Genomic DNA, 27,233 nt, shown 5'->3' with positions numbered 1-27,233 from the left:
GACGTTATGAGCACTTGGCAATCACGTGCTGATGATTACTCCCTCATTCAGTGCGGCATGCTTTACAGCTTAGAACCGGGGCTCCAAAAGCGTTTTGAGAAGCACGGAGCATATGAGATGTTCGAGGAGATGAAAATGGTTTTCCAAGCTCATGCCCGGGTCGAGAGATATGAAGTCTCCGACAAGTTCTATAGTTGTAAGATGGAGGAAAATAGTTCTGTCAGTGAGCACATACTCAAAATGTCTGGGTTGTACAACCGCCTGTCCCAGCTGGAGATCAACCTCTCGGACGGGGCGGTCATTGACAGAATCCTTCAGTCGCTCCCACCGAGCTACAAGAGCTTTGTGTTGAACTACAATATGCAGGGGATGGTGAAGACCATTCCTGAAGTATTCTCAATGCTGAAGTCAGCAGAGGTTGAAATCAAGAAAGAACATCAAGTGTTGATGGTCAATAAGACCACTAAGTTCAATAAGGGAAAGGGTAAGAAGAACTTCAAGAAGGACGGCAAAGATGTTGCCGCGCCCGGTAAGCCAGTTGCCGGGAAGAAGTCAAAGAATGGACCCAAGCCTGAGACTGAGTGCTTTTATTGCAAAGGGAAGGGTCACTGGAAGCGGAACTGCCCCAAATACTTAGAGGATAAGAAGGCCGGCAACACTAAAGGTATATTTGATATACATGTAATTGATGTGTACCTTACCAGTACTCGTAGTAACTCCTGGGTATTTGATACCGGTGCCGTTGCTCATATTTGTAACTCACAGCAGGAGCTGCGGAATAAGCAGAGACTGGCGAAGGACGAGGTGACGATGCGCGTCGGGAATGATTCCAAGGTCGATGTGATCGCCGTCGGCACGCTACCTCTACATTTACCCACGGGATTAGTTATGAACCTCAATAATTGTTATTTAGTGCCAAGTTTGAGCATGAACATTGTATCTGGATCTCGTTTGATGCGAGATGGCTACTCATTTAAATCCGAGAATAATGGTTGTTCTATATATATGAGAGATATGTTTTATGGTCATGCCCCGATGGTCAATGGTTTATTCTTAATGAATCTCGAACGTAATGTTACACATATTCATAGTGTGAATACCAAAAGATGTAAAGTTGATAACGATAGTCCCACATACTTGTGGAACTGCCGCCTTGGTCACATTGGTGTCAAGCGCATGAAGAAGCTCCATGCTGATGGACTTTTGGAGTCTCTGGATTATGAATCATTTGACACATGCGAACCATGCCTCATGGGCAAAATGACCAAGACCCTGTTCTCCGGAACAATGGAGCGAGCAACCAACTTATTGGAAATCATACATAATGATGTGTGTGGTCCAATGAGCGTTGAGGCTCACGGAGGATATCGTTATGTTCTCACTCTCACTGATGACTTGAGTAGATATGGGTATGTCTACTTGATGAAACACAAGTCTGAGACCTTTGAAAAGTTCAAGGAATTTCAGAATGAAGTAGAGAATCAACGTGACCGAAAGATAAAATTCTTACGATTGGATCTGGAGGAGAATATTTAAGTCACGAATTTGGTACACACTTAAGAAAATGTGGAATCGTTTCACAACTCACGCCGCCTGGAACACCTCAGCGTAACGGTGTGTCCGAACGTCGTAATCGCACTCTATTGGATATGGTGCGATCTATGATGTCTCTTACCGATTTACCGCTATTATTTTGGGGATACGCTCTAGAGACAGCTATATTCACTTTAAATAGGGCACCGTCTAAATCCGTTGAGACGACACCGTATGAATTATGGTTTGGGAAGAAACCTAAGCTGTCGTTTCTAAAAGTTTGGGGATGCGATGCTTATGTCAAGAAACTTCAACCTGAAAAGCTCGAACCCAAGTCAGAAAAATGCGTCTTCATAGGATACCCTAAGGAAACCATTGGGTATACCTTCTACCTTAGATCCGAAGGCAAGATCTTTGTTGCCAAGAACGGATCCTTTCTGGAAAAAGAGTTTCTCTCGAAAGGAGTAAGTGGGAGGAAAGTAGAACTCGATGAAGTACTACCTCTTGAACCGGAAAGTAGTGCAGCTCAGGAAAATGTTCCTGTGGTGCCTACACCGACTAGAGAGGAAATTAATGATGATGATCAAGGTACCTCCGATCAAGTTGCTACTGAACTTCGTAGGTCCACAAGGACACGTTCCACACCAGAGTGGTATGGCAACCCTGTCCTGGAAATCATGTTGTTAGACAACGGTGAACCTTCGAACTATGAAGAAGCGATGGCGGGCCTAGATTCCAACAAATGGCTTGAAGCCATGCAATCCGAGATAGAATCCATGTATGAAAACAAAATATGGACTTTGACTGACTTGCCCGATGATCGGCGAGCGATAGAGAACAAATGGATCTTTAAGAAGAAGACGGACGCAGATGGTAATGTAACCATCTATAAAGCTCGACTTGTCGCTAAGGGTTATCAGCAAGTTCAAGGGATTGAGTGCGATGAGACTTTCTCTCCAGTAGCGAAGCTTAAGTCTGTCTGAATCATGTTTGCAATTGCCGCATACTATGATTATGAGATATGGCAGATGGACGTCAAAACGGCATTCCTTAACGGGCATCTTAAGGAAGAACTGTATATGATCTAACCGGAGGGTTTTGTCGATCCTAAGAATGCTAACAAAGTATGCAAGCTCCAGCGATCCATTTATGGGCTGGTGCAAGCATCTCGGAGTTGGAACATTCGCTTTGATGAGATGATCAAAGCGTTTGGGTTTATGCAGACTTATGGAGAAGCCTGCGTTTACAAGAAAGTGAGTGGGAGCTCTGTAGCATTTCTCATATTATATTTAGATGACATACTATTGATGGGAAATGATATAGAATTCTTGGACAGCATTAAGGCCTACTTGAATAAGTGTTTTTCAATGAAGGACCTTGGAGAAGCTGCTTACATATTAGGCATCAAGATCTATAGGGATAGATCGAGACGCCTCATAGGTCTTTCACAAAGCACATACCTTGATAAGATTATGAAGAAGTTCAAAATGGATCAGTCCAAGAAAGGGTTCTTGCCTGTACTGCAAGGTGTGAGATTGAGCTCGGCTCAATGCCCGACCACGGCAAAAGATAAAGAAGAGATGAGCGTCATCCCCTATGCCTCAGCCATAGGATCTATTATGTATGCCATGCTGTGTACCAGACCTGATGTAAACCTTGCCATAAGTTTGGTAGGAAGGTACCAAAGTAATCCCAGCAGGGAACACTAGACAGCGGTCAAGAATATCCTGAAGTACCTGAAAAGGACAAAGGACATGTTTCCCGTTTATGGAGGTGACGAAGAGCTCGTCGTAAAGGGTTACGTCGACGCTAGCTTCGACACAGATCTGGATGACTCTAAGTCACAAACCGGATACGTGTATATGTTGAATGGTGGAGCAATAAGCTGGTGCAGCTGCAAGCAGAGTGTCGTGGCGGGATCTACATGTGAAGCGGAGTACATGGCAGCCTCGGAGGCAGCGCATGAAGCAATTTGGGTGAAGGAGTTCATCACTGACCTAGGAGTCATACCCAATGCGTCGGGGCCGATCAAACTCTTCTGTGACAACACTGGAGCTATTGCCCTTGCCAAGGAGACCAGGTTTCACAAGAAGACCAGGCACATCAAGCGTCGCTTCAACTCCATCCGTGAAAATGTTCAAGATGGAGACATAGATATTTGCAAAGTACATACGGATCTGAATGTCACAGATCCATTGACTAAACCTCTCTCACGAGCAAAACATGATCAACACCAGAACTCTATGGGTGTTCGATTCATCACAATGTAACTAGATTATTTACTCTAGTGCAAGTGGGAGACTGTTGGAAATATGCCCTAGAGGCAATAATAAAAGGATTATTATTATATTTCCTTGTTCATGATAATTGTCTTTTATTCATGCTATAATTGTATTATCCGGAAATCGTAATACACATGTGAATACATAGACCACAATACGTCCCTAGTAAGCCTCTAGTTGACTAGCTCGTTGGTCAACAGATAGTCATGGTTTCCTGACTATGGACATTAGATGTCGTTGACAACGGGATCACATCATTAGGAGAATGATGTGATGGACAAGACCCATTCCTAAGCATAGCACAAGATCGTGTAGTTCATTTTGCTAGAGCTTTTCCAATGTCAAGTATCTCTTCCTTAGACCATGAGATCGTGTAACTCCCGAATACCGTAGGAGTGCTTTGGGTGTACCAAATGTCACAACGTAACTGGGTGACTATAAAGGTGCACTATAGGTATCTCTGAAAGTGTCTGTTGGGTTGACACGGATCGAGACTGGGATTTGTCACTCCGTGTTACAGAGAGGTATCACTGGGCCCACTCGGTAGTGCATCATCATAATGATCTCAAAGTGACCAAGTGTCTGGTCACAGGTATCACAAGTAAAGTGACTTGCCGGTAACGAGACTGAACGAGGTATTGGGATACCGACGATCGAGTCTCGGGCAAGTAACATACCGTCTGACAAAGGGAATAGTATACGGGGTTGCTTGAATCCTCGACATCATGGTTCATCCAATGAGATCATCGAGGAGTATGTGGGAGCCAAAATGGGTATACAGATCCCGCTGTTGGTTATTGACCAGAGAGCCGTCTCGGTCATGTCTGCATGTCTCCCGAACCCGTAGGGTCTACACACTTAAGGTTCAGTGATGCTAGGGTTGTATGAATATGAGTATGTAGCAAACCGAATGTTGTTTGGAGTCCCCGATGAGATCCCAGACGTCACGAGGAGTTTGGGAATGGTCCGGAGGTAAAGAAAACTATATAGGAAGTGCTGTTTCGGCCATCGGGAAAGTTTCGGGGTCACCCGGTATTGTACCGGGACCACTGGAAAGGTCCCGGGGGTCCACCGGGTGGGGCCACCTATAACGGAGGGCCCCGTGGGCTGAAGCGGGAGGGGAACCAGCCCCTAGTGGGCTGGTGCGCCCCCCCCCCCTTGCCCCCCCTGCGCCTAGGGTTGGAAACCCTAGGTGGGGGGCGCACCACTTGCCTTGGGGGGCACTCCACCCCCCCTGGCCGCCACCCCCTTGGGAGATTGCATCTCCCAGGGCCGGCGCCCCCCTGGGGGCCTATATAAAGGAGGGCAAGGGGAGGGCAGCCGCACCCTTGTGTCTTGGCGCCTCCCTCCCCTGCTACACCTCGTACTCCTCCCGCAGCAGCTTGGCGAAGCCCTGCCGGAGTTCTGCTGCATCCACCACCACGCCGTCATGCTGCTGGATCATCATAAACCTCTCCTTCCCCCTTGCTAGATCAAGACGGAGGAGACGTCACGCTGACCGTACATGTGTTGAACGCGAAGGTGCCGTCCGTTCGGCGCTAGGATCTCCGGTGATAGGATCACGACGAGAACGACTACTTCAACCCCGTTCTTTTGAACGCTTCCGCTCGCGATCTACAAAGTGGTATGTAGATGCATCTCCCCTTTCACTCGTTGCTTAGATGAACTCATAGATGGATCTTGGTGAAACCGTAGGAAAAATTTTATTTTCTGCAACGTTCCCCAACAAATAGATCATATAACAATCCCTCAACATGCAACAAAGAGCCACTCCAAAGCCACTAATAGAGGAGAACAAATGAAGAGATTATGGTAGGGTATGAAACCACCTCAGAGTTATCCTTTCTGTTCTATCTATTCAAGAGTCCGTAGTAAAATAACATGAAGCTATTCTTTCCGTTCAATCTATCATAGAGTTCATACTAGAATAACACCTTAAGACACAAATCAACCAAAACCCTAATGTCACCTAGATACTCCATTGTCACCTCAAGTATCCATGGGCATGATTATACGATATGCATCACACAATCTCAGATTCATCTATTCAACCAACACAAAGTACTTCAAAGAGTGCCCCAAAGTTTGTACCGGAGAGTCAAGATGAAAAAATGTGCCAACCCTTATGCATAGGTTCATGGGCGGAACCCGCAAGTTGATCACCAAAACATACATCAAGTGGATCACGTGATATCCCATTGTCACCACAGATAAACACGGCAAGACATACATTAAGTGTTCTCAAATCCTTAAAGACTCAATCCGATAAGATAACTTCAAAGGGAAAACTCAATCCATTACAAGAGAGTAGAGGGGGAGAAACATCATAAGATCCAACTATAATAGCAAAGCTCGCGATACATCAAGATTGTGCCATAGAGAGAACACGAGAGAGAGAGAGAGAGAGAGAGAGAGAGAGAGAGAGAGAGAGAGATCAAACACATAGCTACTGGTACATACCATCAGCCCCGAGGGTGAACTACTCCCTCCTCGTCATGGAGAGCGTCGGGATGATGAATATGGCCACCGGTGAGGGATCCCCCCTCCGGCAGGGTGCCAGAACGGGCTCCCGAGAGGTTTTTGGTGGCTACAGAGGCTTGCGGCGGCGGAACTCCCGATCTATCTTCTATATCGATGTTTTTAGGGTACGTAGGCTTATATAGGAGAAAGAAGTCGGTCGGGGGAGCCTTGAGGGGCCCACGAGAGTGGAGGGCGCGCCCGGGGGGGTGGGCGCGCCCCCCTATCTCGTGGCTTCCTCGACGCTTCCCTGGCTTGCACTCCAAGTTCCTGGGATTGCTTCTGTTCCAAAAATAACTTTTCCGAAGGTTTCATTCCGTTTGGACTCCGTTTGATATTCCTTTTCTTCGAAACACTGAAACAGATAATAAAACAACAATATGGGCTGGGCCTCCGGTTAATAGGTTAGTCCCAAAAGTAATATAAAAGTGTATAATAAAGCCCGTAATCATTCAAAACAGATAATAAAATAGCATGAATGCTTCATAAATTATAGATACGTTGGAGACGTATCACCCCCCTCCATGAAACTACTCACCAGGTACTGCTAATTCAGTTCTTCAGAAGTTATTAATGTTGCAGTCACCAGCTAGTTCATCTGTCTGCTTGATAATCCTTCTCTGAATGTTTGTTTGTCTGTCAAATCCTAGCTAGCAAGCTACTCATTCACAATTGCACATCTGATTGACCATGTAATCTAGCTCTCTAATAACATCTCAAAAATAATTAATCTGGGTACTAGCACAATTCATACAAGTGTGCTATAAGGGAAATGTGGCTTCTCTAAAACTCCGAATGATCGACACTCCTATAACAAATGTTCCTGTTGAGTAGGATTAATTAGGTGTTTGTTTTACAACAACTAGACTGAATGTGTTGAGTTCTTGCTGGAGGCTAGCTGGTGCAAACCCAAATTGTCTACCTTGTCTTTTGTTTTCCATAACATCGTTGTGAGCTGCTTCACTTTATAGTTGTATAACTCATGTATTTTCCGGAAACTATGAATGGGAGTACAAGTCTATATGTAACATGAACCAAAGGTGAAAGCCAAGTATAGTTTTGACAAAAGTAATTGCTTGAGTTTTAAAGCATCTAGGCATTAATTTAATGGGCTAGTCTTGAATTACTACCTCCTTTCCGGTTTATAGGGCTCAATTCAAAAATCTCACCAACCAAGGTAGATGATGAGTGGTGGAACAATTTTTATAGTTTGCAAAACCACTCAATTAATGCGCTTGTTTTTTCCTCAAAAATTGTGTTTACCAATGCATGCATGCATAAAGTACATGCATTGGTCAATTTTCTCTTAATACTTGCATGCAATGATTTATTGCACCTTGAAATCTGAACATGTGATGGGGAACAACCAAATTGAGACTTATAAAATGGGAAAACTAAAATTTTGAGATAAGCCCTATAAACCGGAAAGGAGGGAGTAATAAGATATTCGTATGTTTGTCAGTGTGTGTGGTATGATTAGCTTGACTACTATCAGTTGCCTTTTGTAGCACAAGCATGCATGTTAATGTTTTACCTAGAAAAAAAAGCTTGTTTATTAATGTTTCCTTCTTCATTTGTCATGCTTTTTTTTCTTTGTGTGGTCAGATATGGTATGCGCAGAAAATTATAGGATGATGTCTTGCCCTATCTTAACAGTACCAAACTGATAATTTGGGATATAAACAACAAGTACAAGTTGCATTCTAGACTACTAGATTTATTAGGCATTTCTTTGGTTGTGTTCCAAACATGCATCTTTCAAGAGTCTTCCTTTTGGCAAACATATATAGTGATCCTTACTTTCATAGATCACCAAGGAACCATTCCGTCATTTTGTTATTGTTGTTGTTGTAATCTTCGCTATTGCTTTCTTCATTTGCTTGACAGTGTGGTAGAATGCAAATAGAGTTAGCTGCTGCGTATGTCACAAGAGTAAGTTGCCATGATAAAAGAAGAAAACAATGCCATGGAAGTTTCTGCACTGGTGCATAGGCCTTGCTTGGATGTGAAATACATGCATGGCTGTGTTGAGTTGAAACCTTGAAATTTTTTTGATGATTCGGTAGGATGTTGAGGGTGTGCTGCATTAATTAATCTGGGATGATGCATGTGTTTGCTATGTATGCATCCTACATGCGTGGGAGTTGAAGCTCGGTTTAATTCTGAACTGTGTGTCCATTTGAGGAGAAACAAGTTAAGTTGCTCATCGTCGACAATGGAGGTTCGATGTTGACGGCGAGGTACGTTCTTCCAAATGGTTATGCCACCGAAATTTTCGGCAAAAACTCATGCGACTTGTCAAAAATTTGGACTTGTTTGTAAGAAAACGAAAACTTTAGGGTGTCAACCGCAAAATTCTAAGGACTTGGCTGTGAGAATGTGTTCTTTTTGAGGATGAAATAAGAAAAGGATTCCGGCTGCACGAATATTTAACACTGGCTGAGAAAGAAGAAGAAGAAGAAGAAGATTGTATGTATGTTTTCTTGATTTTGGACGTTCGTAGTACGTGCGGAGTGCACGTAGTATACACGCGCGCACACACGCACGCAAGTCCCGATGCAGCAGGGTACGTTGAACCACGTCACGGGCTCCATTTGTGTCTCTGCAGCAGTACGGCGAGGCGAGGCTAATTTCTGTCAGTTGCACAGATGGACACACAAGTTTTTTTTTGCGGGGTAGATGGACACACAAGTTGCACATACATATGGTCCAACGCTCGAAGAGTACAAAAGATACACGTTTATTACAACTACACAAGCACGGTGAAACTGGTGCTTCTGAAATTGAAGTGACTGCAAAATGTTTAGTTTCCGAAGAAACTGAAGCTTCTGCAACTGGACAAGCGCGAGTCGAGCAGCATGCTGATCCCGAGCACCTGTTTCTCCAGGTCGAACACCAGCAGGTTGTTCTCCAGCTGCTTCCCGCCAACCACCACCGCCGGTTCGCCCTCCACCGGCATGCCGCCGGGCACCATCGGCAGGATCGCCAGGCACGTCGCCCCGTCCACCTTCACCATGTAGTTGTCGTTGAACAGCGTCCAGTTCCCCGTGGCGCCGTCGCCCAGTTCCAGGTTGATGCGCGGCACGTCGCGGCTCACCGGCCGCTTCAGCATCCAGAACCCGCCCTTGTAGCACGAGCCCTGCTCCGGTGCTCCCCCTAACCTAATTTCGAAGGGGTATTTTTGTCCCCGTGAGTTTTTTTTCTGGCCCGCCGTAGCCCAGATCCAAGCTCTGTCTAGCCCTGCCAAGCCTTGTATAGCCCAGACCGTATACGTACAGTATCCTGGTCCGAAAAAACACACACGATCCCACGACCACGTAGGACCTGCCGGATCCAATCATTCGCGCAGCTCCATCAATCTCGCGAGCATTCACGCAGCTCCATACTTCACGCGGTAGATCTCCAGCGGCGCGCGGCTATCTCGTCGCCGGCGATCTCGTCGGACAGCGGGCGCGGCAACGTCGTGAATCTCCAGCGCTCACAGATCTCCAGCGCTCACAGGTACCGCATCCCGCATCCCCCCGCACCCCTCTAGTCTCGCTAGCGGCAACATCGAACGAACTGCCGCCGTCAGAGATAGTGGTCAAAATAGCGGGGCGGGTAACCTACCTACCCGCCGGCGCATGCGATCGTGGATCTTGTTCCGGTAGTGCTGCAGCTCGTGATCTGGGTTTCTTCAGTGTAGGGTTCACGTAGCGTTGGTTGCCGTTGGCTGTGTCCACCAGGACCATCATTATTTGATGTGGCGGCTAACCTAGGTATCCGACGGCAGAGGTAATCACAGATCTAGCTAGGGTTTGTAGTGCTGCTCCTCGCGATTGAAAGTGATCACGACGGGTGCCGTGGCTATCTTCCTGACTTGGTTTGGCAGATCTGAACGGCCTCGGTTGGGGTTGTTTACATAACATCCGTGATCGTGTGCTATGTGTTGATATTTCATCATTGATAATGCTTTCATCATTTGTTGTAGGAAATGGCGGACGAGGAGTTAACTGATATGATGGTAGACATGGAGTTTGGAGAACTGATGAAAGACTGGATAGAAGATTGGTCAGATGATAAATATTCAGATCTTGGAGATCAGTCAGAGAATGGGAAGGAATGGGGAGATTTTAATGTGAGTGGCATTATCATGTTGTAATTTTTTGGTGCCATCCGACAACATTATATTTTTGTGTTGAAAATTTGTAGATGGATGAGCATGATGATGGTTAGGACAACAATTCGGAGCTCTCAAATGAAGATTACATTAGTCAAGTACGTAAGTGAAAAAATTTATTGGCATGCAAATTGAATTCATTCTGGAATATTATATGATAAGTAATTATGTATTTGTGTTGTATTTGCGTACGACTATTACGGTGAATCCGACGCAGAGACATGCCTTAACGACGAATCATCAGATGCACCTGATTCTGGGGATTCGCAGTCATCGGTCATCATGAGTGAGGTATTTGTGTAATCAATGTTCTATGAAAGTAATGTTAAACCATACAAAATAGTTTTCATGGCTATGTTTTGATTGTTTAGGTGACAGAAGATGGTGGGGTAATAAATGTCCAAGATACTGTCAGTGCAGATGATAAGAGGGATATGTTCATGCAGATAATGGACATGACTTTTATGACTCACGATGTTGCGTATGATTTCTACAACAGCTATGCTAGAGTTAATGGTTTCAGCATTAGAAAGAATAAGGCCAGGTATACAAAAACCGATGCACATCTTATGCGTTATAGGAAGTTTGTTTGTTCCAGACAAGGGAAACATGACAACAAGTTACTAACCGAGGAAGGGCATAGCCGTAGGCTCAGAGCCGAGACACGCTGCTTTTGCGAAGCACACCTGACCGTCAAGCTTGACCAAAAACGTGGGGTTTGGTATGTTTCAAGTTTTGAGGACAAGCATAGCCATATGTTGGCAGGACCGGACGAGGTACCTTTTCTTTGGTCCCACAGAAAAATCAAAGAGTTCCAGAAGCATGAGATAATGTCCATGGGAGCTGCAGGGATTAGAATTCACGACATGATGGATTCCCTCATCAGCAAACATGTATGGTATGGCGGTGTTGGTTTTACCAGGCGTGAAATATACAACCTTTGTGCCAGGGAGAAGAGGAAGCTGCTTTCAAAAGGTGATGCTGCCACAGCCATAGGCAGCATGGCCAATAGAAAACAGAGGGATCCTAGCTTCTTTTTCGAGTACATGCTAGATAAGGAAGAACACTTGAATAGGATGTTCTGGTGTGACTCCCAGTCTTGTCATGACTATAAGGACTTCGGCGACGTGCTTGTATTTGACAGCACGTACAAGATGAACCGCTATGGTATGCCATTCATACCTTTTGTTGGTCTTAACAATCACTGGAAGACCACTGTTTTTGGTTGTGCCATAGTTTCGGACGAGACCGAACAGACATACGTGTGGCTGCTGCAGACTTTTTTGAGGTCCATGTGTCAAAAGATGCCAAAGAGTGTAATCACAGACGCCGACGCTGCAATGATCAAGGCAATTCGCGAAGTCTTGCCAGACATGTGGCACCGTATATGTACGTGGCATATAGAAAAAATATGAAGATTCACCTCAGTCCCAAGTCCTCGAAGGAGTTCCGAACTCTTCTGTACTACAGCACGTCCACGGCCATGTTTGAGGAGAGATGGCGCGCGTTTACCAAAAGATGGCAGTCGGAAAAGACAATAACATGGTTGAGATGGATGTATAAGAAGAGGAGACTGTGGGCCGCGGCTTATCTGACAGAGGGGTTTTGGCTTGGCATGAAAAGCAACCAACAGAGTGAAAGCCTAAACTCATGCCTTCACCTCCACCTAGATGGTGAAATAACCCTGGTGGATATGATGAGAACGTCGTTGTACGTATCCGTGAAAACAAGGTGCGAGATGACTGCACGGCCTCACGGAGTTTACCGGTGCCAGTTACTAGCTCGAGGGAACTTGAGATAGTTGCTTCTCACGTCTTCACTCCAGCAAACTTCTATATGTTGCAAGATGATCTTAGAAAAATTGATGGCATGGAGATTGTAGAAATTAAGCTGGGAGACGGATCACAGGAGTACATCGTGGCCTGGAAGAATAACCGGAATAGCCGTTTTTGGGTGGAGTATACACCGGTAAATTCCACAGAACCTATACGGTGCAGCTGCAGAAGAATGATTCAAAAGGGTCTACCTTGCAAACACATATTCCACGTACTGAAGTACTTGAACATATCTGAAATACCATAGTGTTTAGTTCTTGTTCGGTTGACAAAACAAGCAAGGTTGGGACTGTCCGCGAGGTGCACAAGCGATATGTTGGGATATGGTTGGACTGGGGCAGAGGAAAGAATGAAATATAGCCAGGTCAGTGTGTTAGCGTCAGAAGCTATGCATGCGGCATGCAAACACCCAGCTTTGTGGGATCAGTTACAGGATAGTTTGTAGGCTGTGATAGCTAAGAGTCATGAGTATGATCTGCTACAGGGAAATTTGAGCAAGAATACAAATGACTTCAGTAAGTGTGCAGTTGAATATGTAGACGATGATGAAGACAACATGGTCGCAGTTAAAGATCCTATGAAAGTGTCAAGCAAAGGTTCAACAAAGGTAGATGAGAACCGCCCTGTCTCGAAAAACGGTAGACCACTCTCTTTTGATGAGTTGAAAACCCGGTGCGGCGCTTGCAAATTGCTAGGACACACTAAACGTAGCAAGAAATGCAAACTAAATCAGAAGTAAGTGTTTGTATGCATTGTGGATTATTGAAAAATTTATCATTCATTAACTTATCTTGTCTTCTATGATGTGCAGAACAGTGGAGAAGGAAGAAGAGTAGAACACTTGCTTCAATATTTTACGGATGAATCGAGTGAACAGGACAGTATATCATTTTCACATTATGACATCAAATTTAGTTCGACGTTTAACATCATGTTTGGATCCTATATATCTTCTATACCTAAATAGCTAGCCCCCACTACTAGATTTGTCTACACATGCGTGCTTCCATATCACCTCAATTATTTACAGCCTTCCGATCAAAATTGTGTGGCATCAAGGAATCTTGCATGTGCTCATAAGTTACTTTTTGCATTAATGTAAATTATGCCACCTCATTGTCATGCATGTCTTTTTTTCCTAACGCATGCATGCATTTTTTGCATTAACCTATCAACTCAAACAACGCCACTTCATCAATCATGTCTTCTTTTTGTGGGGATTTTTTTCTCTTTTATACATCATTTTGCCACACACACTTCTTTTATGTTTTATCATTTTAAATATGTAAAACTCTTACATTTGTTTTCATTGGTTTTAAGCACTCATTTATGCATTGGTTTTAACACGGTTCCCGCAGCAACGCGCGGGGCATCATTTAGTTGTAGCAACTCGATCGGCACTTTGTTTAGTGGGAGTGTCAAATTTTTACATCTCTAAATAAACAACAAAATCCGACCTAAATAAATTAGTTATACATGGTAGACAGAATTGTACATTTCCCCTCCCCACGTCCTAACAACCATTAAATAAGAAACTTACCACTCCCCACCACACATTCACCCACCTACCTCGCACGCCGGTCCGAACTCCCCTTATCCCCACCTACAGTAGATCGAGAAAACCCTCGCCGGCGACCGCTGCAACCGCCTCCGTGGAGAAAAGCCTCGGCTGGCAGAGAGCGATGATGGAGCTCGCCGGCGATGACGAGGGGTGGCGCGCCCAGTTGGCGGAGGTGTGCGGCTGGTTCCCCAGCACGGAGATGTTGGTCAACCTCACGCGTGGCCTCGTCAAAGTCCTCACCGACGCCGATAAGAAACGCGCCTTCCCCTACGGCTGCGGTGTCCCGCCGGCTCTCCTCCTGGCCTGGGCAATGCGAGAGGCCACACTGAGCGACTCCCCTGTTCAGCGCGCAAGGTGGTGGATGTACCGCTCCACCATCATGATGCTGCGGCCAGATCCAGCACGCGTCGCGTCGAGGGCGAAGCGCATCGACGTTGAGCTCACTCTCCTTGCGCCCGTGAGCCCGGACTACCAGGTCCGCCACGTGCCGAAGCCAGTCCTGCCGTTGGGCTCTAACATCGTGAAGGACGACGTGGACGAGGTACTGCTCATCCCTGATGACCATGAGGAGGGCGAGGAGGACGCCGTGCAGATGGTAGCGCCGATCACCGTCGAGGGTGGCAAGACAATGCCCATCGACGCCGAGCTCCTTCCCCTCCACCCTGACATAGTGAAGGTGGAAGAAGAGGAGGTGGCTCAGGATCAAGTGGCTTAGGATCCGGTGGCGCAGCTGTCGAACAGGACGGCGGTCAAGAAGAAGGCTTCTCCGTGTGTGGTGCGTCGCTCACGCCGCCTCAAATTTCTGAAGAAGTGAAGATGGGCACAATTGCTGACTGAGGAGGAAGCTGCTGGTTATCTTAAGTTAGGTATGCTGTTATATGTTTCAGCATATAAGTTAGCATTATTTTGGGCTTGTTGTTGGTTAGGTGTGCTTTTCTCTAGGTAATTATATAAGTTATGCAATCGGTACGGTTTGGTCAGGTTCTTTGTGGCTAAAGAACTGAATATCTACTGCTTACCCTAAGTGTGAAGTTCAGTTAAATTTCAGAATATTGAATATGTACTGTTGTTTTTCTTCAGTGTTGAATCAAAGGTGTAGGTGCTGCTAGACGTTGCTCCTATGTTGCAACAAGACAATGAAGTGGGCTGCTGCACAAATCAGTAGTGTTGCTATGTGATGTGCCCATGTGCATCACTCACCAAATATAGAACATGACAAAAGTGTAGTGTCTGCCAAATGTAGAACATGCCAAAAGTGCATTGTTTACCAATCATGATGGCCCCATGTTATTTCTGCTGCAATGTCTATTACACTTTGCCCATAAACTGAATAGCAAATAATTCATCAGGATTTCATCATGTCAATAACTTTATGAACAATCTACTTGGTAACTATGACAGGAATCATAGTGGCAAGCAGGCCAAGATATAGAAGACCTCCAAATCCTAAAATCCTATCCCTATAGAGCAATATTTCCTTGTGCATCTTAACCATTGCCCTCTTTTCTTTCTCATTCCTTTTAATTTCAGCTTCATATTATGTAATCTTAGTCTCCAGTTTCTTGTTCTTCATGGCAAGATACTTAATGACTGACTTTGCTTTGCTATCCCACTCCCCATCAAACCATTCAACATACTCAGAAGTGACATCATCCCAAATAAATCATGAGCAATTCAAGTCAATTTATAATTGAACTTGTCACTGCAAGCGTTAAACACTGAACTTTTTTGCAGCTTGACCGCAGTAGCAGTACTAGTTTGAAGATCATGCTTAGTACACTAACCTCAAACACACAACCCACTAATGCGCTGTCAAAATTGTCTGCATTTATGCACAACGGCCACCCGGAGTTTCCTGATGACCAAATAGATGGAGCTTGTAAGGGCCATGGGTCATGATTTGTGGGCGACAATGTTGGGATGCAAAGAACAACAGTAAAGAACTTACCTTTTTGCCACCAAAGTGTAGCACTGAAGAAACCCTAGCCGTCGGTTCTCCCGGCCCTCCGCCGCCCACGAAACCCCCCTCCCCTGTTCCACTCGATCCGCCGCCGCTGCCTCCTGTTCCACCGAATCCGCCTCACCTGCTTCCAGGACCCAGGGTTTGACCTAACTCGATACTAGCTAGTTGAAAATATGTGGTAAACCTAAGCCCATGAAAGCAAAAAGACGGAGGAATTAGCTTGCTATGAAGGCGCGAGGTAAGGAGGACAACTTACTTGATCGGTCGACGAAGATGAAAGAAGTCGGTGATGCGTTGTCGACGTAGTTCGTCGAGGGAGGCCAGCATGTGCGGACGACCTTGATCTTCTCGGGGTTTTTGTGGCGTGTGGGATGTGGCGGACGGAGCTATCGACGACTCGCCGGCAGGAGGAGATCTAGACAATGACATGTGCGAGCAGGTGGAGATTATATACGAGGTCGTCTCCTAGGTCGTCGTAACTTCCCTGTGGACAATCTCGCGATCTATATTTTCCTCCGTTGAATCGAGGCTGAACGTGCTCCTCAATCATAGGGATTAGGAACATATGGATTAGCACGATCCGGAATTGTGTAACAGAACGGCATCTACTCCCGTGATCGACGTGCATGTGATCGACGTGCATGGAAAGCACAGCGTGGTGGGCCCCCACAATATGGATCCGACAGTTATTTGCGGTCTGGGCCGGCCCACCTACCTCTACATTGTTTTTTTCTCAAAATAAATATCATTGGTTCTTCCCTCAATAAAAAATATTTGTGACACCTATTAGTTATTGTATACTTGTATATGTTCAACAATATTAATAGTATCTCTATCATTTCTGCAATATTATATATTCAAATGTATTGTTCCTCTTTCCCTTTTAATTTGGTTTTCCTGTTATTTTATGTTTTCTCCTTCTTATTCCTAATTGTTTTTTCATGTTTCATAATTCCATATCACTTCTTCTCATAGTTTTCAAATTCATTTCAAATATGTATGATTAAATGTTGTCCTATTTATGACTTGCTAATTGGTGGGACCGGCAACGAAAACCACTTTCAGACCTGCCCTCCGGCAGATCCGAATGGTCCTGCTTGTACATGGTGCATGTGGAGGCATGCATGAGATGACCCCAACTTTCGGGACCATGTGAGGGTAGTGTTGTAGGGTTTTTTCGCCGGAAAAACCCTAGAAAATGCATCGAGTGTCGGAAATGAACGATACTTGTCATGCATGCATGCCATGATCATCATTGGGTATGCATAAAGTTTGGGATCATTCGGTGGGACCGGGAAGGTAAACCTACTTCTAGTTCATGGTGCGTGTGAAGGCATGCATGCGATTGTCCCGACTATATTTGATTTAATAATATTTCAAGTATGAAACAGAAAAGAAAATTTATAATTAGGAAAGACAACCATGAAAAGTGAAATAAAAGACAAAATTATATCATACATTATTTAAATTTATAACCGTCAGAACAAAGAAAAGAGGAGAATATACAAAACAGAAGAAAAATTTGAATGAATAAGTGCAATAAAAGACAACATATTATCTTACATTTAAAAAAACAACTCAAATATAAAAAAGATAAGATCTATTAGAATGAATAAGTGAAATAAAAGACAACATATTATCTTACATTTTGAAAATATTTCAAATATAAAGAAGAGAACAAATATTAGAATGAAGAAGTCAAATAAAACAGAACATTTTATCTTACAAACTAAAAATATTTTAAATATAACAAAGATAAGAAATATTAGAATTGGGCCCAAGGCAGCCCTGGGCCAGATCAGTGCGCCGCGGGTAAGGCTGCCCTGGGCCAGCCCTCCCAAATTGGGCCCAAGGTAAAGCCGCGCAGGGCGAAGCGCAGCGCACAGCCGTGGGGTGGTGGGAGTTTAGTCCCACCTCACCAAGCGAGAGAGCGCCGCACCGGTTTATATACTCGACTGCGACTCCCCTCCCAAGCTCCTATCATATGCAGACATTACATTGGCTAACTCTAGTCACCTCTGCCCCGTGGGGCCTACTAGCAGCATAGATATTCTGCACAACGGGCCTGCATCCTGTCCCATGAACTGCTGGGTTCCTAGTCGTATGCAGGGCGTGGTGTATGAATTATCCTGCTCTGGTAGGTGGGCACTTTTTTCGCATATTGCTAGGTGTTTTGATATTCAAATCACAAACTAAATTATACACATGCTCACTTGCATTCAATACACATTTTCTTTTTGCATATATGCCAAGTTAATGTTTTGACCTTCAAATCACATAATAAATTTTACACATGCTCACTTACATGTAATACACATGGCTATTAATGGGATTTCAACAAAATGAGGCTGTGGTGTATGAATTCTCCTCCCAGATGCATGCCATGGTCATGGTAGGGTGTGCATAAAGTTTGGGATCATTTGGTGCGACCGGCAAGGAAAACCTCTTTCAAACTTGCCCTCCGGCAAACCCGAATGGTCCGGCTTGTACATGGTTCATGTGGAGGAATGCATGAGATGACCCCAACCTTTTGGGAGCACATGGGCATGGCCAATGTGGTCCCCCAGGCAAGGTGTGCACGAATTCGGACACAATACGCACGTTGCGTCACATCAGGGCACTGTTATAGGGTCGATGCAAAACACCTACAAAATGCATCGAGTGTCGGAAATGAACGATAGTTGCCATGCATGCTTGCTATGCTCATCACAGGGTGTGCATAAAGTTTGGTATCCATTGGTGAGACCGAGAAGAAAAACCTGCTTCTAGTACATGCTGCAAGTGGAGGCACACATGCGATTGTCCCAACTAGATTTGATTTAATAATATTTCAAGTATGAAACAGAAAAGAAAATTTATAATTACGAAAGACAACCATGAAAAGTGAAATAAAAGACAACATTATAGCATACATTATTTCAATTTATAATTGTCAGAACAAAGAAAAGAGGAGAATATAGAAAACAGAAGAAAAATTTGAATGAATAAGTGCAAGAAAAGACAACATATTATCTTACATTTTGAAAATATTTCAAATATAAAGAAGAGAACAAATATTAGAATGAAGAAGTGAAATAAAACAGTACATTTTATCTTACAAACTAAAAATATTTCAAATATAATAAAGATAAGAAATATTAGAATGAAGAATTGAAATAAAACACACCATTTTAGTTTATATTTCGTAAATATTATCAATATAAAAAAGAGAACGAACAAATGAAATAAAACAGAACAAAATTTGGCATACTTTTATTTTATTTTAGTAAACACTGTTAGAAATAATATAGAAAAAAGAGATTTGATTTTAAATATTAGAAATATAAACAAGAAAATAAATTTTGGAGTTAAGAAGTGATAAACAAAGTAATTTATAAAACAAATCAGCGCAACACGGGTAAGGCTGCCCTTGGCCAGCCCGCCCGAATTGGGCCCAAGGCAGAGCCGCGCAGGGCACAACGCAGCACACAGCAAGAGAGCGCACAGCCGTGGGGTGGTGGGAGTTTAGTCCCACCTCGCCAAGCGAGAGAGCGCTCCACCGGTTTATATACCCGGCTGCGACTCCCCTCCCAAGCTTCTATCATATGCAGGCAGTACATTGCCTAACTCCCGTCCCCTCTGCCCCGTGGGGCCTACTAGCAGCACAGATATTCAGCACCAAGGGCATGCATCCTGGCCCATGAACGGCTGGGTTCCTAGTCGTATGCAGGCCGTGGTGTATGAATTCTCCTGCTCTGGTAGGTGGGCACTTTTTTTTGGCATATTGCCATGTGTTTTTGGCATATTCTCCTGTTCTTCAAATCACACACTAAATTTTACACATGCTCACTTGCATTCAATGCACATTTTTTTTTGCATATCTGCCAAGTTAATGTTTCTACCTTCAAAACACCTAGTAAATTTTACACATGCTCATTTGCACACATGGCTATTAATGGGATTTCAACAAAAATGAGGTCGTGGTGTACGAATTCTCCTTCCACATGCATGCCATGGTCATGGTAGGGTGTGCATAAAGTTTGGGATCATTTGGTGGGACCGGCAAGGAAAACCTCTTTCAGACTTGCCCTCCGGCAGACCCGAATGGTCCGGCTTGTACATGGTGCATGTGGCGGCGGCATGCATAAGATGACCCCCCCCCCCAACTTTTTGCGCACATGATCTCTTGCACAAATTAAGATAGGTTTCCAAGGTTTTATATTTTTTTTGAATTTTTGTGAATTTATAATGACCTATAGATTAACTGGTCAAAACCTCGGTCTATACCTCAAGGGGGCATTGTAAAATATTATTTTTCCAAATTTTCTTTCATAGCCATGTTTGGCACATGTGGGTCACCATCTACAAGAAAATTTGGGTGATTTGGAGGTGGTGGGAAAAATCACCTTTGTTCAAAAAACTGACTGAAGTTAGACCAAATGGCCCCTCCGGAATGCGGTGATTTTTTCGACCACCTCCAAATCAACTCAACTTTTGCACACATGACCTCCTGCACAAACAAAGCTAGGTTTCCAAGGTTTTATATTTTTTAAAATTTATAATGACCTATAGACTGACTGGTCAAAACATCGATCTATACCTCAAGGGGGCATTGTAAAATATTATTTTTCCAAATTTTCTTTCATAGACATGTTTGGCACATGTGGGTCACCATGTACAAGAAAACTTGGGTGATTTGGAGGTGGTGAAAAAAATCACCTTTGTTCAAAAACTAGCTTAAGTTAGATCAAATGGCCCCTCCGGAATGCGGTGATTTTTTCGACCACCTCCAAATCAACTCAACTTTTGCACACATGATCTCTTGCACAAACTAAGCTAGGTTTCCAAGGTTTTGTATTTTTTTGAAATTTTTTTAATTTATAATGACCTATAGACTGACTGGTCAAAACATCGGTCTATACCTCAAGGGGGCATTGTAAAATATTATTTTTCCAAATTTTCATTCATAGCCATGTTTGGCACATGTGGGTCACCATGTACAAGAAAATTTGTGTGATTTGGAGGTGGTGGAAAAAATCACCTTTGTTCAAAAAACTGGCTTAATTGACCAAATGGCCCCTTCGGAATGCGGTGATTTTTTCGACCACCTCCAAATCAACTAAACTTTTGCACACATGATCTCTTGCACAAACTAAGCTAGGTTTCCAAGGATTTATATTTTTTGAATTTTCTTTGAATTTATAATGACCTATAGACTGACTGGTCCAAACATCGGTCTATACCTCAAGGGTGCATTGTAAAATTTCTTTTTTCCAAATTTTCTTTCATAGCCATGTTTGGCACATGTGGGTCACCATGTAAAAGAAAATTTGTGTGATTAGGAGTTGGTGCAAAAAAATCACCATGTAAGCTAGACCAAATGGTCCCTCCAGAAGGCGCTGATTTTATCGACCACCTCCAAAATTTCCACTTTTTAAAATATATTATTAATGGAACATTCAATCTTGCTAATTGATGAACATTGACAAAAAAAGATTTTCAAAAATTTCTAATTCTTATAATATATTTCAAATAGAATATTCAATCATGCTCACTTATGAACATTATCAAAAAAAATCAACATTTTCTAATTTTAAAAATATATTTGAAATGGAATATTCAATCACGCTAACTTATGAACATTGACAATAAAGGATTTCCAACATTTTTCAATTTTCTATAATATATTTGAAATGGAATATTCAATCATGCTAACTTAAGAACATTGACAAAAAATGATTTTCAACATTTTCTAAATTCAATAATATATTTGTAATGGAAGATTCGATCATGCTAACTTATGAAAACCTCAAGTCAATGTTTTTACTATCTATCCTATGTAGATAAGGTTTATTATTTGCACACACCATTACCAAGCACATGCCCACTGTATGCAGCATGTCTCATCAGTCAAGCAACATTGAAGCACCTACTGTGATCATTGCAGCATCAGAATATAAACACTGCAACAAAGTAGACAGTTGACATACTTCAGAGACATACTAGATTAATTAAGTCTCTGTCATACTTAAGAGTCTGCCATACTACTTAATAGTCTGTCATACTACTTAACAGTTCACAAACACTTCCACCTTCCAGATTCACAGTTCACAACCATACTAGCGCAAAAGTTAAACATCATCAACTATATTGATGATTAGTACCACTACCAACTTCACAGAGGGTGACTAGATGGGACCCATAGCCTTCAGGAGGGCTGCATGCTCTGCCCTAATCTTCATGTCGCTCCCACTCTTGGTTAAACCGCGTGCATGCGACATAAGGTGCTCATACAGCCCATCCTTGGGAATTGGCTTAGTGGTGCAGTATGGGCACCTGAACTTGCCCCACTTGTAGTACACCGCCTTCCCCTTCTCCTTGATCTTATTGGCTTCATGCTCAATGAAGGACTTGTGGTTCCACTTTTCCACCTCATCTCCAGAGTTGTACTGCACATACAAATGATTTGCATAAATACATACTTTCCATTTAGAGTAATGTAATTAACAAACATCAGAGAATTGCCATTTGCTGGAATGTAATGAACAAAAAACATAATGGCCCATTTACAGCTACTTAATGCACAATCAACAGAATAGTTCCATTTAGAAGAATTTAATGGATAAACAACAGAATAGTTCATTCATATGCATTCATATATGGTTTCATGAAAAAACATCACAGATATCCTATTTACAGCTAAGTAATGCACAAACATCACAACTTTCAGAGAAATTAATTAAAAGTATAACAAAACTTTCCATTTTAGAATAATTCAATGGATAAACAACACAATATTTCCATTTATGTGCATCCAGATATGGTTTCATGATCAAAGACTACAAATATGCCATTTACAGCTAATTAATGACCAAATAGCACAACTTTATGATATCAATGAATAAACTACATAACATTCCTATTTTGAGGCATTCATATAGGGCATCATCAACAAACAACATCGAACATAGATTAATAAACAGACAAATAACAGCTTGGGGTTACCTCCTCGTCGTCGTCAGAATCAAACGGGTCGTCGAACCCAGCGATGTCCAGCTTCCTCTTGTTCCCAGCAGGTTTCTCATTCTGCAATATATATAAGTAATTAATTCAACTATACTACTAACTACATAACATAGTATGCAAAGGTCAAGCAATCTGCAATGTGCTTCTAATAACCTAAAATGATACTTTAACATAAAATTAAACTATATCCAATGGTCAAGCATTCTACAATGATAGCTTGGTCAAACTAAAATTTTAGATCATGCTCGCTATGGTCCTTCAAACTATAATGCCAGCCTGGGCACCAACAATAATCTTTTGAGTGCTCAAGTCTGCCAATGGAGGTAGTACATTCTTTGATATACCCTGCAACTATATCGGTGACCCATTGTGATTGACAACAAGTAATTGCTAGGTGTGAAACTATTTCATGTGAAATATATGCATGGAGTTATGCATAATAAATTTAATATGACTCGGTCATCTCGCATAGTTGCATGTCTACCAAACCTACTTATGGTTTACTTTATAACTACAACAATCCTACAGATCAAAAATAAACCTAGCAACAATTTTAGTTTATGGATAATGAAGTGAAACTCCTAACTATTTTAAAATTGCGCAGTAGTTAAACATACTGTGTTCATTTCAACAATTAATTGATACACTTCTGTCACATAAAGTAGGATTTAAACCTCATTTCTACAATATGAACTTCAATAGATACACTAGGTGGCTGCTCAGCCCCTATCGTGCCCACTAAGGGAATATGCATAACAGCATATACAGCACAGAACAGAATCTGAGCACATGCGGCAATCCAGATTCTAATATAAATAACCTAACTCTCATTATGATGTCTCTAGCATTCAAGCACGAATCAACCAGAAAAAACCCTAACTCTGAAATGGGGTTCGCCATTCAATCAAAAAAACCTAACAAGCAGAAGGGGGTGCCGCAATCAATCACAAATCTACTATAAAAAACCCATCTACTGAATCTTCTGCTTATCTACTACAAGTATGAAAGGAGGGGAATGAGGCAATCCAGATTCTAATAGAAATAACCTAACTCTCATTATGATGTCTCTAGCATTCAAGCACGAATCAACTAGAACAAACCCTAACTCTGAAATGGGGTTCGCCATTCAATCAAAAAACCCTAACAAGTAGAAGGGGGTGCCTCAATCAATCACAAATCAACTATAAAAAAACCCATCTACTCAATCTTCTGCTTATCTACTACAAGTATGGAAGGAGGGGAACGAGAAGCATTGCCACATCCACCACCTGCTTGTCGCTGGCCTCCGCACCCACATCCAGTGCGTTGCCACACGCCGTCACCACCAGGTCTGCCACGACGGAGTCCAATCCCACCACCCCCTGCGCCACCAGATCCGCCGCCGCAGGGACCGATCCAGCGACTGCGGGTGTAGCATCTCCCGCACCGCCGACGGTGGCCACTTCCTGGACGGCATCTGCCGCGGTCTCCGCGCTCTCGACCACATCTCCGTGCGCAGCGGCGGCAGCGCCACGACCTTGCTCCATCGAAGCCTGAGAGAACCCGCCGGAGAGAGGTAGGTGGTGGGGTTGAGCAAGTAGGTGTGGTGATGGGGCGATGGAGAAGAGGGGGAGACAAGGAGGGAGTGAGCCGATTTGGGGGGAAATGGTGGGCGGATGTGGCCGGTGGTGGTTCCCCTCCCCTCTTATAGGATGGGACATTTTTGGAATTTTTCGTGCGTGGCGTGGCCCGCGGCTAGCCCACGACCGCAGCACGTGACAACAGGCACGTGACAAGGGAAACCGAAACGCCCACGTATAATACGTGTATACCCTCAGCATACAAAAGTAATCGGGCTGGTGCGGGCTCGTACCGGGCTCTACGCGTGCTCTACGCGGACATTGAAAGTCGATCGTGCTCCTCTTCACGAATCGTTTTTGACAGATCTCAGCCATCCTTGTGTTTCACGCGCCGAGCGTTCAGTCCAGGGGGGAGCACCGGAGCAGAAACGTAGCTCGAACGGCTTCGGCGCCGGCACCACCCGCTTCATCGTGCTCGTCGGATTCTTCCCCCTGCACGCCATTTCCGGCGCCGGCGAGCTTAGTTTAGCTATTTTAATTAGCATACTTGCCTGTGATAGCGCCGTGGTTCATGATGAAAGGATGGGTACCTGGTAATGGCAAGGTCGAATGCCTTGGCGAACGCGCGGAACACGTCGGGACGCATGATCATGTACGGCATGGAGGTGCTCAGCACGACGCCGTCGCGGCCCGTGGCGGCGTCGAGGTCGAGCGCGCCGCGAATCAGGGTCGCTGGAGCGTCGGCCTCACGCCACGACACAGAGATGCCCTTGACAGGGATGTAGTAGCCGGCAGCGTTCGCCGGGTTCGTGAGGAGCGGGGTGAGTACGGGTCCGGAGGCACATCGCCGTAGCCCAAGGTCGCGAAGTCGGGGAGGCACGGGACGAACTTAGCTCCGAAACCGCGTTGTGCGGTGAACTGCGATGGCAGCGAGCGAGGGCGCCGAGATAACCCCGCAATGCCGGTGGCGCCCGCGGGGAGCGACCTCAGCAGGCTGCCCGGCGCGCACGCGCCGACGACGGCGAACGACTCTTCCGGGAGGAGCTCCATCCTGCCGTCGGTGGTGTTGGCTGACATCGCGAAGCTCGTGAGGCCGCCGGTGGAGTGGAGCACTCGCGGGTCACCTGGTTGTAGGCGCAGGCGCATCCCAGAGAAGCGCCCTTCACTCCTCAACAACAGACCCAGCTTCGATGTAGCCATGTCGGTCATTGACCTCCACCATGCCGCCATCTCCGACGATCGCCAGCGCCACATGATCGTCGTCAAGATCATCAAGACCTGCAAGGAGTTCAGCATCTTCCAGGCACGTCGGTTGATTCACACTTAGGTATGGAAGTTATGTTGCTTGAGCTGAGCTAGCTGACTGGTTGATCTTTCTATAGGTGGTGAACCACGGCGTGGCAGAGGACGTGGTGCAGGGGTTCTGCGAGGCGGCGGCGGGGTTCTTCGAGATGTCGGCAGAGGAGAACTTACCGAAACGGACCGCTATTGGCTCGACTAACTCAAAATCACCTGCCACCCCGTCACCGACGAGCACATCCGGCAGTGGCCGGACAAGCCGGGAAGCTTGGAGCTCCCTCGCCGAGTACTCCGCCGCGGTGCACGAGCTTGCACAGACGCCGCTCCGGCTCATTGCAGAGGGGCTCGGCCCCAACGGTGGATTCTTCGCCGGCGCGCATTGCAGCCCAAAACTGGAGTGGTGCTCATTCATTCAAGGAGGGTCACCATTAACACCACCTGTGCGCATTGCAGCCAAAAATCAAGCCCATGCATGCATGCACCGTCGTGTCGGAGGTCAAAGCCTGACATCAGATACAGCAGGGGGAGATGACGGGGTCGTCACGTCTCTCTAGCGACTCGCTGGGAGCGTATGCTTTGCAGCGATGGTCGGCCACGTTCGCTGTCAGTTTCCGGGCGCCGACGACCCTCAGGCCGTGTCGAGGGGAGGTGGTGCTCGGCTCACATTTGGACTCGGTGGATCTCGTGGATGAGCGGGGGTGCACGGTTGATACGTCCATTTTGCATCATGCTTTTATATCAATATTTATTGCATTATGGGCTGTTATTACACATTATATCTCAATACTTATGGCTATTCTCTCTTATTTTACAAGGTTTACCATGAAGAGGGGAATGCCGGCAGCTGGAATTCTGGCTGGAAAAGGAGCAAACATTGGAAACCTATTCTGCACAGCTCCAAAAGTCCTGAAACTCCACGAAACAACTTTTTGGAATTAATAAGAATTTCTGAGCGAAAGAAATAGGCCAGGGGGACCACACCCTGTCCAGGAGATAGCCCCCCCCCCCTATAGGGTGCACCCCCTATCTCCTGGGCCCCCTAGTGGGCCTCCGGCATCCATCTTCTGCTATATCATCACTTTTACCCTGGAAAAAATTGTGGGCAAGCTTATGGGACGAAACTCCGCCGCCACGAGGTGGAACCTTGGCGGAATCAATCTAGGGCTCTGGCGGAGCTGTTCTGCCGAGGACACTTCCCTCCGGGAGGGGGAAATCATCACCAACATCATCACCAACGATCCTCTCATCGGGAGGGGGTCAATCTCCATCAACATCTTCACCAGCACCATCTCCTCTCAAAACCCTAGTTAATCTCTTGTATCCAATCTTGTATCAAAACCACAAATTGGTACATGTGGGTTGCTAGTAGTGTTGATTACTCCTTGTAGTTGATGCTAATTGGTTTACTTGGTGGAAGATCATATGTTCAGATCCTTTATGCATATTATTACTCCTCTGATTATGAACATGAATGTGCTTTGTGAGTAGTTACATTTGTTCCTGAGGACATGGGTGAAGTC

General features: G+C 44.7%; 2 pseudogenes; one reads left to right on the top strand and one right to left on the bottom strand.

Annotated features, from left to right (window-relative positions):
* Positions 1 to 9,135: 9,135 nt before the first annotated feature.
* On the bottom strand, positions 9,136 to 25,464 carry LOC119281908 (annotated as a pseudogene).
* Positions 25,465 to 25,555: 91 nt separating this feature from the next.
* LOC119279838 overlaps positions 25,556 to 27,233 on the top strand; it is a 31,871-nt pseudogene continuing 30,193 nt past the window's right edge.

Source organism: Triticum dicoccoides, chromosome 3B (assembly GCF_002162155.2).
Source record: "Triticum dicoccoides isolate Atlit2015 ecotype Zavitan chromosome 3B, WEW_v2.0, whole genome shotgun sequence".
Lineage (NCBI taxonomy): Eukaryota > Viridiplantae > Streptophyta > Magnoliopsida > Poales > Poaceae > Triticum > Triticum dicoccoides.
This window is presented reverse-complemented; position numbering and strand designations above follow the sequence as displayed.